Source organism: Glycine max, chromosome 12, assembly GCF_000004515.6.
Source record: "Glycine max cultivar Williams 82 chromosome 12, Glycine_max_v4.0, whole genome shotgun sequence".
In the NCBI taxonomy this organism is placed as follows: domain Eukaryota; kingdom Viridiplantae; phylum Streptophyta; class Magnoliopsida; order Fabales; family Fabaceae; genus Glycine; species Glycine max.
The window spans coordinates 28856485-28873232 of record NC_038248.2 but is presented as its reverse complement, the minus strand read 5'-3'; the positions used below and the strand labels follow the sequence as shown (position 1 = coordinate 28873232).

General features: G+C 37.5%; 1 non-coding gene across 1 annotated transcript; it reads right to left on the bottom strand.

The window, feature by feature from the left end:
- Nucleotides 1-13194: 13194 nt before the first annotated feature.
- On the bottom strand, nucleotides 13195-13301 carry LOC112998639 (small nucleolar RNA R71). The gene has a single exon (XR_003263733.1). It is a non-coding gene; the product is annotated as a small nucleolar RNA R71 (small nucleolar RNA).
- Between the last annotated feature and the right edge of the window lie 3447 nt (nucleotides 13302-16748).

The window sequence follows — 16748 nt, the reverse complement described above, 5'->3', positions numbered from 1 at the left end:
AAATTCGTGCCATGGTCACATATTTATAGTCATTTGATGACTCAAGTTAAAAGTTGTGACTCTTGGCAATTTCTTCAAAACTAGTCACTTCAAGAGTTGTGACTTTTGTGAAAACTAGTCACTTAAAAGTTGTGACTCTTAAAAAATCTTCAGAAAACTAGTCACTTTAAGAATTGTGACTTTTGGTAATTTATTTTTCAAAGTAAGTCACTGGGAATCGATTACTATCATAGTGTAATCAATTACACATCAACATATGTGACTCTTCATGTTTAAATTTGAAAATCAAAACGTTTAGAAACACTGGTAATCGATTACAAGTATTGTGTAATCGATTACACAAGTTTGAAATGATTTGAAAATGTTTTAGCACAAGTTGTGATTCTTAAAATTTGAAATATAATGTTTTAAAACATTGGTAATCGATTACATGATTATGGTAATCGATTACCAGAGAGTAAAACTCTTTGGTAAAAAATTTCTTTTGAAAAATTCTTTTGAACAAAATTGTGCTATTCAATAGTTTTTGAAAAACTCTTTTAATACTTATCTTGATTGAGTCTTCTCTTGATTCTTGAATCTTGAATCTTGATTCTTGAATCTTGAATCTTGATTCTTGATTCTTGAATCTTGATCTTGATTATTCTTGATTCTTGAATCTTGATCTTGATTCTTGAAACTTGTTTGACTCTTGATTCTTTGGCATCATCAAAATAATCTTGGAAGGCATTGCTTCCACAGGGTTAAATTCAGAAATAAGGCATTGTTGAAAGAAACATTGATAATTGATGATTTAGAACAAAATTAAACTAAGTGTAGGCTAAAAACAGTAGAAATGCAAGTAAGTAAAATTGACAGCAGTAGGTAGAAGAGTTGGGTCTTTCTAACGGACCAGCTGATGTATATAAAGATGTTTCTCTAATTAATCATGCTTTTGGGTTCTATATTGTAGCCTAAATTACTAAACCTCGATCCCTAGTTAGACTGAATCAATCCAAGCTTGGTCCTCAAATCCCTCTTGTTGGACTAGGCTCAATTTAGACAGCCCTCCTAGGTTTAGACTAACTTAAACTAAGCTTCATCCTCAAATCCCTCTTGTTGGACTAGACTTAGCTTAAATAGCTTACAAAAGTTTAGACTAATTAAGCCTAAGCTTTGTCCTCAGATCCCTCTTGTTGGACTAGACTTAGACCAAACAGCATTATTGTAACAGCATACTTAAAACCAAAACTTAATCCGCAGATCCCTCTTGTAAACTAAGTTTCAATTCTGCTTCATTCAAGTTCTAAGGCAACAATACATTTTCGAATGCTAAAGTCACCTAACTATGCACACAAATGGGTGATCAGACCAGGAGCATACAAAATTTAAGCACTGAAAGAAGCATTGAACACAAGAAACACAATCAATTATATATTAAAGTAATTACATAAGTTGTTCTTTAGAAATCCCCAACAAGGGTGTTTAGCCATCCATTACAGAAGAAACCCTAACAATAATGAGATTACAAAACCTAGGTATCTCTGCAAAACCTGCTCCTCTTGATGCCTCCAGAGCTCTTTTCCCGAAATAGGCACTGTGGTGTGCTGTGGAATTCTGTGCCCAAGGTATTGTCTAAGTTTTGTACCCTAATTTTGCACAAGACAGGCTTTAAATAGGCTCTAAATTCACAATGTTGCGCTTAGCGCCAGTCGTGCGCTGAGCCTGGCTGAAGACAACTGTTGCGCTTAGCACACTGATCTCACGCTTAGCGGGCTACCTTGATATTGATGCTCTATGTAACATCCTGGAAATTTCTACCCGGAGTTTTTGGAAACGATGTATTTTGAATGATTATATATATAAGTATTATTCAGTGTACATGCCTATATGTTCTTGGTAGAAGTAGGAATAGTGGGGGCAAGATATGCGGGTTAGGCTAATTAAGGAAGAGAAGTCCATAACTGGGAGGTTATGGGTTAATTCTTAATTAATTAGTTTAAAAATCATCGTTTTGCGTGCGACTTAAAATTCAACGAAACCAACCTCTGAACCACGCTCGGGGTTTTATTCTGAGCGTTTTGATATATATATTGCTTGCTTTCAAAAACTGGCCCTGACGGACGCAGAGAAACACGAGGAACTAGAACCAGAGAAACAGCACGCAAACCGAGGCAGGATTTTAGCGTTTCAAAGGTCAGATTTTCTCACTTTTGTGGCTGAGTATAGGTCGCTATCAAAAGAGAAAGTGGGCCCTTCTTGCTCCACTCAAATGGAGACATGTGGCATTGCATAAATAAAATAATAGAAAAAGAGAAAACCCTTTTATTTAAAACCAAAAAGCTTTTCTCTCTCTTCACTCAGCCTCACACTTTTTCAGACAGCTCTCTCTCTCCCTCACGTTGCCATTTTCTTCTTCTTCATTCTCCATTGAAGCTCCAAGCAAAGCTTCAACCTTTGGCCATCATTTCTGCCCCAAATCGCGAAAGGAGGGCATTTTCGGGGTCGTGAAGTGCGTGGCTACGAGTGGGACTTCGAAAATTCAGGTTTGGGTGGACTTCTTTCTCTCTTAAATTTCGTGGGTATGGGGTTTTGGGAGATATGATGGGTAGTCTTGCTAGTTTTCTGCTTCGTGATAGTTATTTGTGAAGAAACTTGTTGAAAGCTTGTTGAAATTGCCATGTTTGGATGAGTTAAACATACCCATTCTGTTTTAGGGTTTTTATGAGGATGCTTGTGATGTTCATGTACTGAAATTGCTTATGGAAAACTGTTAGAGATGAAAGGTAGAGTTAACCTAGGGTTAGAAAGTGAGAATGTGGTGTTATGAGTGGAAAAAGAGTGAGGCTTTGAGAATTGAAAGGCTAAATCTGGATTTTGTAGTAAATGGAGGTTAAAATGAGTTAATCCTAGCTTGAAATGCCATTTAGGACTTATGAGAAAGGTTAGGCTGTGCTAGAGAGAAAAACAAATGACCAAAGTGAACCAAGAGCCATTTCTAGGGCAAAATTGGGTGTTGAGGAGTCAAATTTTGATTCGATGGAATTTTAGGTGTAAATCCAGTTTGAGCAAGTTTAGATTGATGTTATGGACTTGTGTGAGGTGAGAGTTTGCTTCAAATTTACCTCATTCTAAATTTCACTTCTCAAGCCTAGAAAATCCATTAAATTGAGGGGTTTTGGACACCTAGATTTTGTGTTGCTGTGGTTTGAAGCTTGGCTTTGGTTTAGACATGATTGATACATGATTTGGGACTTGTAGGAATTGATTTGGGCAAGATTGGATGAGAGGAAGTGTGATTTTCGAAATCTGCACTTATGCAGAAATTTGTTGTCAAAATAGGTGCAGCAGGATTTTGGCTTTGTGCAGAAAAATGCTTGTGTGTGGTTGGCTGTGGAAAGTCTAGTGCAGAATGAGTTCTGGATGTTTGCTAGTAGATCCCAACGGTCACAATGTAGGCTTATGTATTATAGACTTCCAGTAAAATTTTGGAGTCGATCCAACGGTTAACGAATTGGATCGAAGGAATTGTTACTGGGGTCTTTAAGTGAGAAAAGCTGTGATTTGGTTGGTGTTTTGGCAGAGTTTTCTGCCTTTGCTCTGTTTTGCTTGGCTGTGATAGCTTGTGCTGTTTGAATGTTGTTTTGCTTTGATGTTGGGAAAGCTTGGGAGGATTGATGGGGACCCGGTGTTGAAAGAAATGAGGATATGGGCTACGTGGGAGGACGTGAGCTCAGTTGGAGGTGGGCAACAGGGGATGGTGGGTTTATGCGCACTTTGTGGATGTGGAAAACTTGTTGTGCACCATCGCCCGACCGCCACCTAGTACCACATGTGATGGGTACCCCATAATCCTACAAGCTTGAGATGAGGAAGTGTTGAAGGGTGAAACTTCCTGCTTTTATTGTTGACCACAGAGTGGTACCTGGAGATATGTCGCGGGGGTCAGGAGACCTTGGGGACGTCAGGTGGGGTGCTATTGCCCAAAACCAAGCTTGACCAATCCCGACCCAACCCGGGCATAGTCGGTCAGTGAGAACCTGTGATGTACCTAAGCAGGCGAGCTCCTGGCAGTCAACAGATAAAAGGAACAAAGACCACAAAGCAAGGAGGCTTGTGGTGGCTGGCCAGCTGTGAACTTTGATTGATATGTGGGTTATGGCCTCTGGTAATCGATTACCAAGGGTGGGTAATCGATTACAAGGCTTAAAAATGAAGACAGGAGGCTAAGATGGTCTCTGGTAATCGATTACCAAGGGGTGTAATCGATTACCAGGCTTGAAAATGAAGTCAGGAAACTAAGGGAGCCTCTGGTAATCGATTACCAGCCTGTGTAATCGATTACACAGAGGGATGGGTCACTGGTAATCGATTACCAGGTATGTGTAATCGATTACACAGTGCATTTTTGCATATTTCATGTTCTGAGGCTGTGTAATTCAAGTTTAGTCTCTGGTAATCGATTACCAAGGCTGTGTAATCGATTACCAGAGATGAAAAGCCTTAAGATACTCCTTTTAACGTCATGTAGTGGTTATGAGATGCATTGTACGACGGCATAGTTAGATTCTTGTGAAAGAGTCTACCCCTTTCTTTTCTTCCTTGTAGATCGTGATGGCGGCGCAGCTAATCCATGATCGAGTAGAGATGGTGTGCCTAGAGGGAGCCTGGGAGACTCTCGAAGGCAACACGAGGTGCCGATTTCGGGGCACCATTCGATTCACGGCTACTTCTTTGGTGCATCCAGATGAACCTGCACAGACGCTTCAGCGCACGGTGGAGTGGACAACTTTCTTTTGGATTAGTTTTGTATACTTTTTGAGGGTGGGTGTATCTAGGACTGACTGTTAGGCTTACTCTTTTGTTTTTGTATGGGTAGACCTGATGTATAGGCATTTGATGATTGTATACATGTGGCTGAAGCCACCACTATGGACACCTTTGCTCTGGATGACACTATATATTTTGTAAAACTCCCATATTTTGGACAGCTTTAAATGATGAATGCATTTATGATCAATCTTGTTATTTGAAAAGAAAGTATTAGCAACTTTATTTGTAAAAGAGTTTATCGACTGTATTTTATCCTTTTATTTTCACGTGACGACCTAAAGTAATGGCTGGTATATTCTTCCTTTTGAAACAGCAAAATAATTTAGAGAATTGTGAGCGGTAAGAAAGAAATGACTCCGAATAGAGTTGTGAACTGGCCATTCAGGACTTTATAATGAGGATTTTCCTTCTAAACCTAGTTATGGTAAAAAGAGAAAGAAATGAAAAAGAAAAAGAAAGAAAAAAAAATACCATGGTTTTTGTTATTTAAATTATTACTATTAAACCAGTCATTAATTTAGGGACGCCACAATCTGCCAGATTCTTCTGTCGCGCTTAAGCTGCGCTTAGCGGTGGATGCACGCTTAGCCCACTGATGAGCTAAGCTCAATTGTCACTTTTGGCACTTCTTGACTTAGCCTCTTTTTCACCTGAAATTGCACATATTTCATCATTAAATCCAATGGAAGTATTCTAGAGACAGCTTTAACAATAAAACAAGATTTATTTAAAAAATCACTACAAAATAACCATAAATTGGGGAACTATACAAGTTTTGAAAAATGTTTTCTATACAAAAGTTAGTCATATAAGACGACTAACACTAACTCGGAGGAAGACAAGTTTCATCCAACAGTAGAAGTCTTCAACCAACTTGGAACTACTTTGTAGATGATCCTCATTAACCTTCAAAAGATTTTTGCTCTCTTCCTAAGGTACTTTCTCTTGGAAGGACACAACATGGAAAAGAGTTGCCTCCTTGGAAAATGCTAAAGGGAAATGTTGTCTTATTCGTGTTGATAAAGGATATGTTCCTCACCTAGGACTTATTCTTCATAAAAAGACTCTAATCCCTAAATAAATAGCAAGACAACCGGGAATGGATGCGCTTATTGCCCAATAATTTGCTTAAGAAGAAGAAGAAAAAAAATGTTATTCCTAACAAGGCAAATAAGAAGGGAAAAGGGAAAAAAAGAAAAAGGAATGCCTCACACAATGAGGAACAAGCTGCCTTGGAAGAAGCCATCTACAACAGTATGAGGGACTTAAATATGGTTTCCAATAGTCAGACTCGAGCTCCCTTGAACATCCATCCAAATAGACTAAGATATGAACCACTTAAACTCTACATGCAAGGCTTTCACCCACATCCAAACAAAATTATCTTTGCCAATGTCATCAAAGATCAATTGAAGTTGGAAAATTATATAGGATACTATCCTTCCAACTTTCACATCAGGAAGTCCACTAGAATAAAATTCTATCTTGATAGGGTAACTCCACAAATTCCAACCCTGGATCCTAATAGGAAGAAGAATCCAAAGCCTAAATCTCTAACATTGCCTATTAGGAAAGCTATTAAATGGCAATGTTTGTCTTCCCTCACTGCTGAAAAAATGAATCGATCTTTACAATAGGAAAAGGAATTATTTGAAGATGATGCTAGAGGTCTTTGGCAATAACATCTAATTGAACATAAATAGTAAGTTGGAAGTTCGAATCTCTCTCAAGCAGAAAGAGAAGACACTTCTACCATTGGAGGAGGAGAGATTAATCCATGCAAAGCTTACCACTTTAATGATGTCACTGCATGCTTCTTGGTGGATGATCCCCAACCTTAGCTTGGTGTAGAAGCTTCTATTCTTCAAACTCTCAAATCTACATTGTTTCAACTCTATGCTACTGCATACAAGTCTAGGAGTGGGTAACAAAAGATTAAGAGATACATATGAAGCAATTTGCACAAGGTCCAAATGTGGAAACCATGGCTATAGCAGAAGTCTTAAACGGCCAAATGTTGGAAGAGGATGAAGATGTTGTTAGTCTTTTGGTGCAAAGTAAAGATAACAATCCAAAAGAAGATGCTCATGATTCTTATCAACTGTCATACCCTAATTTTGTCCGGGGACCATCCGTTGTTGGGATGCGACCCTCGTTTGACCACTTTGAGGTACTTGGCACCCATCGTTAGGCAATTCGTAAAGTTTCGTGACATGCCGGAAGTCAAAAGAAAGCATTGTAGCATAATCCGTGAAGTTCCGTGACATGTCGGAAGTTAAAAGGAAGTGTTAGTGCGCAATCCGTAAAGTTCCGTAACATTCCGAAAGGCAAAAAGGGGATGGTTATGTAATCCGTAAGGTTTCGTAACATTACAGAAAGAAAACAAGCATCGTTACGAAATTCGTAAAGTTTCGTAACGTTACGAAAAAAAATCACCAAAAATGAGCAAGGGGTGTATTTAGTAAAAATGGGGGTGCAAATAGCAACCAGGCCCACTTGGGCCTTCCAAAAAATTCCTCCAGAAGGCGGTTGCTTCTAGAGGAAGCAACCTAGCTCGCCTGGGCAAGCTGGGTGGCAAGCTTCTCCCTTATTTTCCTATAAATATGGGGAGAAGTGAAGGGAAAAAATGTTCAACCCTCCTAGTAATTCGAGATCACTTCAAATTAGTGAAGAAAATCGTTTCCGTGAAGAAAATCCAAGCCAAAGCGCTTCCGTAACGTTTCTGTGGGTGATTTCGCGAAGATTTTCGACCGTTCTTCGTTCGTTCTTTGGTCTTCAACTGGTAAGTTCCCGAAATCGAACTTTTCAATTCATTCTATGTACCCTTAGTGGTCGTCATTTGTTTCGCGTACTTTTATTTTCATTTCATTTACTTTTCGTACCCCCTTTTGACATGCTTTAGTCATTTACTTAAGTCATTTTCTCGTCCAATCAAAAATAAAATAAATTTTCACCGATCGTTTGAATTGTAACATCCATTAATTTCTGTAAAAATGAAATCTGACCGTTCGGTCATGCCGTAACCACGTTGGAAACCAAAAAGACGTAAAATAATAATATAATAATCAAAAATATCTTTTAGCAAAATAAAAAAAAATTAATCGGACGTTTTTCTTTGGGATTTCTCTTTCTTAATCGAATCGACTAATAACCAAAGTGAAACTAAGGCTAAAATCAATTCATAAACCAAACTTTTGTCATCGCCTAAAAACGCCATTTTCAAAGGTCCAACGCCTTGAAATGGTCTTTTCCGCTTTTATTGGTTAAGTGTAGATTTCTAAAAAGCCTAAAATCAATATGTAACTTTGTTACCTCTTTCAAAAATAAAGAAATCATTAATGGTCCAATGCCTTAATGTTTTCTCACTTTTCAAAAGAATCGAAAGATTGTCTAATGGTCCAACGCCTTAAATGACCTTTCATTCAATAAAAACATATCTTACAAAAAAGGATAAAAAAAATAACTTAACCAAAACGCTTTGTTCACAAAAGAACTACGTAGGTCTGATTTTCTCATCACAATTGAGGAATACGTAGGAGCAAAGGGAAACACCCCTTGTCGACCACAAAAAGATAAAAACATAAAAAGGCATAAAAAGGACATGAGAACGTAAAAAGGGAAAAGAATATAAATTGAAGTCATATTTGCACATTTGATTAAAGGTTGTCGTCTCTTGTGACGGACGTGTGGGGTGCAAATACCTTCCCAGTGCGTAAATACAACTCCCGAACCTTTCACTTAAAGTTTGTAGACCACGTCTTTTCCGGGTTTTTCGACGTTTTCCTCAAATAAACATTGGTGGCGACTCCGCGCATATTCCTCTCTTGGAACACACACCCGCGAGTCACGCGTCGCCCTCCCGCCGAAGGCTAGGTTGCGACATCAACCAAACAATATTGTTATTCAAATAAAGCATACTTCTACAACCCAAACTGAGGAAGCACAAGCCAAACTTATTAAGAAACCGACTGCTATCTTTAGAAGGTGTAGAAAACCCAAAGGACAAGCTTGAAATGACTGTATCCACAAATACAATGGATGTTGAAAAAGCTGCTGACAGGTAGCTCTATGAGTCCAAGAGATGTTCATCCTCTCAACTATGCTACACCATCTCAAATTGTCACCTCAGAAATGTTGTCTCGGGCTCTTTAGAGGCAGGAAGAAAAACATCAAGTTGCAACCAGAGCTTTTACCGAGCAACAAAGAGTTGAAGCCTAGTAACATTGAAAACCATAGAATCCAAAATTGCCAATCAATTCATGCAATTGTCTCAGATCCTTGCCCAACAATTCCAATAGGCCACAACAAATTTGCTTGGGCCCTTTGCAAATCAATTCTTCCAACCTACTATTTTCCAGCAACCCTATGTTCAAGATGAACTTATTCTACACCAACAACCTCTAAACATGTTGAACATGTTCCACCACAACATCCACACCCCAAATCACCATCAAACAACAATCCACCACAATGGCCATAAATGACAATGATTGTTTATCATTTTTCATCTTTCAAAGCCATATTTGTCGATGACAAAAGAGGGAGAAATTGGATTTTTGATGTATCATAAGCATCATACTTATCTTTCATCTTTATATGCTAAGTTGTACCATATGATGTTTTTATAAATGAGTTGGTTGGATCATTCTGTTTTGGGAGATTCTTAGATCTAGATGATCCAATATGCTATAATTGGACAATCCAAAATACCCATTGTTTGATGATAATAAAGATACAAATTGTTGATGGACTAATGATTGTTGTGAAGTGAACAAGATATACTTGATAAAAGCTCATACGGTAAAAATCTCTACCTTATGCTTTTAAAGTTATCATCCAAAGGCTAATGAAACTTGTTTTTATTAATTGTCTTAACTAGCGTCCAACGCGCTATTATTAAACAAGCATTTAGTGCTTTATGAAAACTAGTACTTGTGTGTTGAGTGCCTTTATGTGTCCAAAAGGATATAACTAACTTACACTAATTTATATTTAGTTAGTTAACGTCCAAACTGCTTTGCCTGCACATGAAAGCATCTCGAGGATGATCCTCTAAATAGAACTTTCTAATATTTGGATTTTTCCTCTTGATGCATGTTGTGAAAAAATTTCTAAACATTTGAATTTCAAATGAATAAAGGCAGAGACAAAAGGAATGCCATTAGCGAAAAAATCAATTTTACAAGTAGTGGAGGAGAGAGCCGCAAAAGCACTGTACCTTTGTTTCTTCTCTCTCTCCTCAATAAGCTGCCACCTAGCAGAAAAGACAAGTTGCCGATAACAAAATTATTGAGGAAGGTATATATCCAATAACAGATAGTTCTTTTGATGCCTATAAAAGTTTCCTCAAATATCAACATAAGCAAGAGAATTGATTCAATACTCATAAGTGTTGAGACTCTGTCAAAAAAATGTTGAACGCTCAAATGTTCAGAACTTACAAATTTTATCCTTTGCTTAGCAAAGTTGTCTATTGTATTTGAACTTAGTTGTATATCCTCTCTTTAAGAGATTTGAATCTTATATTCAATCAAACTTCTATTTGGAAAGTCAGGAATAACTTAGTGATCAAACAATACTTGGGTATTCTTAATCTTCGAGGGAGATTAAGGGTAAGCCAAGAGTGACATAGAAAATACTTGTGTTAGTAAGGAGTGACAAAGTAAAACTCATTTGTAATCATTTGTGATTAGTGGAACCCTTTATTATTTGTGAAGGAGAATTGGATGTAACTCGGGTTGAGTGAACTAGTATAAACAATACGTTTTTGCTCTAACTTCTATCATAACTTGTTTATTTTTTGTTGTTTCGATCTTATCTTTGGATGCACAAGTTTTTATAAAAGTGTATTTGTGAAGATCTGTTGATTACAGCGTGGATGTTGTTATTGAGAGAATCATTTTCAAACTTGTGTTAAACTAGTTTTTTGTGAAACTCTCTATCTTTTGAAAAAGCTTTGAGTTTTATTTAATACTCAATCCCCTTCTTGTGTGATATATGTTATTTCAATCCTTTCATGTAAAATTTAGAAACCAGTTTTTTTCCAAGCAACTTAATCTTGAGGGCATCCTGCCATGGTTCTCATAATCCGTCATGCAGCAAATCAACAATGATGACCATAGGTTTCAATGGATTACTGATGTGCCATTATTTTCTCCTATTTCTTAACCCTTTTTGCACCATTTTAAGTACTGATTAATCTTATTTGTCAAATTAATTAGGCAGTTTTATTATTTGGGCCCATTAAGCTAATTTGATGTTTTTAATCTAATTTCAGGAATTAATGAAGCATTGGGCTTCAATCCAGAATTGGGCTTGGACTTGAAGAGGGCAGACTATTTTATTCTACAAAATTAGATCTTATCTTATCTTTATCTTATCTAGATATTATTTAGATTTGATCTCATCTAGATATTATTTAATCTAGATCTTATCTTATCTTATCTTATCTAGATTTGAATTTAATTTATTTATGGGCTTGGATTTAAAAGAGATTTGTAAGCTTTGGGGTTGAAAAACTATATAACAACACTAAGGTTCTAGTTTAGCTCTCTCTATCTCTCTCTCTCCTCTCTCTCTTCTATTTTTCGTTTTTAGTTTTAATCTCTCTTCTCTTTCTCTTTTATTTTCGTTTTTTACAATTCCAGTTCAGACTTTTAGTTTTATCAATAAAATTTTGTTCTCTATTTGATTAATGGAAGGCTAAGTCCACAACGTTGTTTTCTCTTGAGGATCAAGCACAGTTCTCTTTGAGATTCTATTATTACTGTTGAATTCCGTTTAGTTTTTCCTCTTCACTAATTACTCTGAATTTGTTGCTATTATATCATGCATGCTTAGTGCTTGATTAATTGTCTCTACGCTTAATTTACGTTCATGCTTAATGATCATTTATGAGTAATTGGTGTGTGTGATGCTTAATCACATAATGAATGCTTTATGTTAAATTTTACAAAAGCAAACAACCCCCCCCCCCAATTTGTTACTATTTCCTACTATCTGTTATGAACATTTGGTTTATCATTGCTCGTTGGGAAACGACCTAGGATCACTTCCTAGTTACTACATTTAAATGTTTATTTGATTCGGGTACGGCCTCGATCAAATTTGGCGCCGTTGTCGGGGAGCAGTGTCCAAAGTTTCATAATAGCTAGTGTCGTGTTAGTGTTTAATTCTTTCGTGTTTTATGTTTAATTGTTAGTGTTGTGTTAGTGTGTGTGTTAGTGTTGTTAGTGTCTTGGTATTTTGTTTAGTATGTGTTCTGTTTTAGTTTTTCTGTTAAGCACTTCCCCTGTTTTAGTTTTGGGTGTTTTGTTGTGAATAGTATTTTGCGACGGATTTAGTGACCACTTTTGCTTACGACAAAGAGTAGTAGTGGAAATCATGTAGCAACGGATTTTAGCGACCACCCTTACTGAATTATTTGGAATTTTTTGTTTTAGTAGCTAGAGTTGTTATTTTTGGCTGAATTTTTTTTGGTAACTTCTTTTAATCTATATTTTGTGGGAAAAATAGCTAGAGCCTTTAGTTTGGTGAGATTTGAAAATTCCAAAAAAGTAGCAAATTTGATTTTTGTCAAAACTTCAAACGGCCATAACTTTTGCTCCGGTTATCAGAATCACAATTATTATATATGTATTTGGGGTAGAAAAAAATTTCCTACACTGTGGCATTCCACCATAGGCTGGTTGAGGTCTCCATCGTCCAAAAATAGTGATTCTGTCAAAAGTTTTTTTATTTTTCAAGTATTATTCTCTTATTTTTCTTAACTTATCATTTTTAGCTTATATAGTTACACTTCTAATTTTCATTTGAAATTTTTTGTGCTATCTTCTCATAATTTTATAAGGTTGCTCACAAAATTTCAAGTCATTTGGATATCATTTAATGGTAGTTGTAGTTCAAAACTACACTGTTACTTGCATAAGAAGACAACTAGTTGTGCATGCTGAATTTAGTGTATGACTAGAGGAAATCCATCTGACTTACAACCCTTTGATCCTGAGATAGATAGGACATTTCATAGATTAGTTAGACATCATTTAGTATCTTTTGAGCATCCTGAGCATTCTGATATTGATGATTTTGAGCATTATAATTTTGAACATTCTGATTTTGTACATTCTGAGAATATGGCACAACCTCCACCCCGTGAGAGGACTCTAAGGGAAATGGCTACACCTGAATTAATTCCATATTGTCTGCTCCACCATGAAACCACCAGATGTCCAGGAGGATCACATATTTCTGAAGGCCTTTCCTCATTCTTTAGAGGGAGTGGCAAAGGACTGGCTATATTACCTTGCTCCAAGGTCCATCACGAGCTGGGATGACCTCAAGAGTGTATTCTTGGAAAAAATTTCTCCTGCTTCCAGGACCACAACCATCAGAAAGGATATTTTAGGTATTAGACAACTCAGTGGAGAGAGCCTATATGAATACTGGGAGAGATTTAAAAAATTATGTGCCAGTTGCCCTCACCACCAGATTTCTGAGCAGCTTCTTCTCCAATATTTTTATGAAGGACTCAACAACATGGAGAAAAGTATGATAGATGCTGCCAATGGTGGAGCACTTGGAGACATGACCCCTGCTAAAGCCAGAAATTTAATTGAGAAGATGGCTTCAAACTCCCAGCAATTTAGTGCCATAAGTGATGTTATTGTCATTAGAGGAGTGCATGAAGTAGCCACGAATTCATCAGGTGAGACTAAGAAGCTTGAAGGTAAACTAGATGCCTTGGTTAACCTGGTAACCCAACTGACCATGAATAAAAAATCTGCACCTGTCGCCAGACTTTGTGGTTTATGCTCCTCTGCCAACCACCACACAGACCTTTGCCCTTCTGTGCAACAATCTAAAGCAATTGAACAGCCTGAAGCTTATGCTGCAAACATCTACAATAGACCTCCTCAACCTCAACAGCAAAATCAGCCACAACAGAATAATTATGACCTCTCTCCAGCAACAGGTACAATCCCGGATGGAGGAATCATCCCAATCTTAGATGGTCGAATCCTTCACAACAGCAACAACAACAACAACATACTTATTTTCAAAATGTTGTTGGCCCAAGTAGATCATACATTCCTCCACCAATCTAGTAGCAACAACAGCAACAGCCCCAGAAATAGCAAACAGTTGAGACCCCTCCGCAACCTTCCCTTGAAGAACTTGTGAGGCAAATGGCTATGCAAAACATGTAGTTTCAGCAAGAGACCAGAGCCTCCATTCACAGCTTAACTAATCAGATGGGACAGTTGGCTACGTAGTTAAATCAACAACAGTCCCAGAATTCTGATAGATTACCTTCTCAATCTGTCCAGCATCCCAAAAATGTGAGTGCCATTACATTGAGGTCAGGAAAGCAATATTAAGTACCTCAACCAGTAGCATCTTCCTCATCCGCCAATGAACCTGCCCAACCTCACTCTACTCCAGAAAAAAATGATGACAAAAATTTAAAGAGTAAGTTACCTAACAATTTCTATGCATGTGAATCTAAAAAGAAGCAACATATCCCTCTTCCATTCCCTCCAAGAGCAATTTCCAACAAAAAAATGGAAGAGGCAGAGAAGGTGATCTTGGAAACATTTAGAAAAGTAGAGGTAATCATACCTCTGCCTGATGCAATAAAGAAAATTCCAAGATATGCTAAATTCTTGAAGGAGTTGTGCACTAATAAACGGAAGCTTAAAGGAAGTGAAAGAATTAGTATGGGCAGAAATGTCTCCGCATTAATTGGTAAATCTGTTCCCCAAATCCTTGAAAAATGTAAAGATCCAGGTACATTCAGCATACCTTGTATTATAGGGTACACTAAGTTTGACAATGTCATGCTAGATTTAGGAGCTTCTATTGGTGTTATGCCTCTGTCTATTTTTAATTCTCTATCTCTAGGTCCTTTGCAGTCAACTGATGTAGTAATTCATTTAGCTAATAGAAGTGTTTCCTATCCTGCTGGTTTCATAGAGGATGTCTTAGTTAGAGTTGGTGAGCTAATTTTCCCTGTTGATTTTTATATTTTAAATATGGAGGAGGGATTTTCTAAAGGATCAGTTCCCAACATTCTAGGCAGACCTTTTATGAAAATTGCTAGAACTAACATAGATGTATATGCAGGCACACTATCTATGGAGTTTGGTGATATAACTATTCATTTTAATATTCTTGATGCTATGAAACACCCATCTGAAGATCTTTCTGTATTTCGTGTTGAAATAATTGACCATATTGTTGATGAATACATGACTGATCTTCATTCTAATCTGCATGCCTGTCACTCTTCAGGCATTGAATCTGAATTTGCACTTGATCATATGTCTGAATTTGATGCTGAGAGTGAATCTGAATTTGATATTGATTACATGTCTGGTGATGTCTTACCTCTTGAGATTGATTTTATAGAGTCAGATCGAACTAACCATGTTTCAGTAAGTACACATACCTCGGACTTTCTTTATGAGGTGCAGGCTGAGAAACCATCTCTTTCTACCACTATCCAGCCGCCCACACCAGAATTGAAGCCTCTGCCATCAAATTTAAAATATGCTTACTTGGATGATAGCAAAAGTTTTCTAGTAATTATATCTACCTCCCTTGTTGATGAGCAAGAGGAGATTTGTTATCAGTTCTCAAGAAGCATAAGAAGGCTATAGGCTGGACCCTGGCGGACATTCCTGGTATTAGCCCATCTACATGTATGCATCGAATAAATGTAGAAGATGGGGCTAAACAAGTAAGACAGCCACAGAGAAGACTCAACCTGGTGATTCTTGATGTAGTGAAGAAGGAGGTAACCAAGCTTTTGCAAGCTGGAATCATTTATCCTATGTCCGACAGCCAATGGGTGAGTCCCGTCCAGGTAGTTCCAAAGAAAATCGGCCTCACCGCGATCAAAAATGAGAAGGAGGAGCTAATTCCTACTCGGGTGCAGAACAGTTGGAGAGTATGCATCGACTATAGGAGGCTGAACCAGGTTACCAAAAAGGACCATTTTCCACTGCCATTCATTGACCAGATGCTTGAACGCCTGGCATGTAAATCTCACTACTGTTTCCTTGATGGTTTTTCTGGTTATATGCAAATCACTATTGCTCCTGAGGATCAGGAAAAGACCACATTCACCTGCCCCTTCGGCACTTTTGCCTATAGGAGGATGCCTTTCGGCCTGTGCAATGCCCCTAGTACCTTCCGGCGATGCATGATTAGTATTTTTAGTGATTTTTTAGAAAATTGCATAGAGGTGTTTATGGATGATTTCACTGTATATGGATCCTCTTTTGATGTTTGTTTGAATAGTCTGGAAAAGGTTTTGAATAGATGCACTGAAACTAACCTTGTTCTAAATTTTGAAAAATGTCATTTTATGGTTGAGCAAGGTATAGTTTTAGGCCACATTATTTCCAATAAGGGCATTGAAGTAGATCCTGCAAAAATTTCTGTTATTTCACAATTGCCTTACCCCTCTTGCGTGCGAGAGGTGCGATCTTTTCTTGGTCATGCAGGATTCTACAGGCGCTTTATAAGAGATTTTAGCAAAGTAGCCCTTCCACTATCTAACTTGTTGCAAAAGGAGGTGGAGTTTGACTTTAGTTATAAATGCAAAGAGGCTTTTGATTGCCTAAAAAGAGCACTGACTACCACCCCCATCATCCAGGCACCCGACTGGACAGCCCCTTTTGAGCTTATGTGTGATGCATCAAATTATGCATTAGGGGCTATCCTTGCTCAGAAAATTGATAAATTGCCTAGGGTGATATATTATGCTTTTAGGACTTTAGATGCTGCCCAAGCGAATTATACTACTACTGAGAAAGAGGTATTAACCGTAGTTTTTGCTCTTGAAAAATTTTGTTCTTATTTGCTTGGTACTCGCATTATTATTCATACTGACCATGCAGCTTTAAAGTACTTGTTGCAGAAGGCTGATTCAA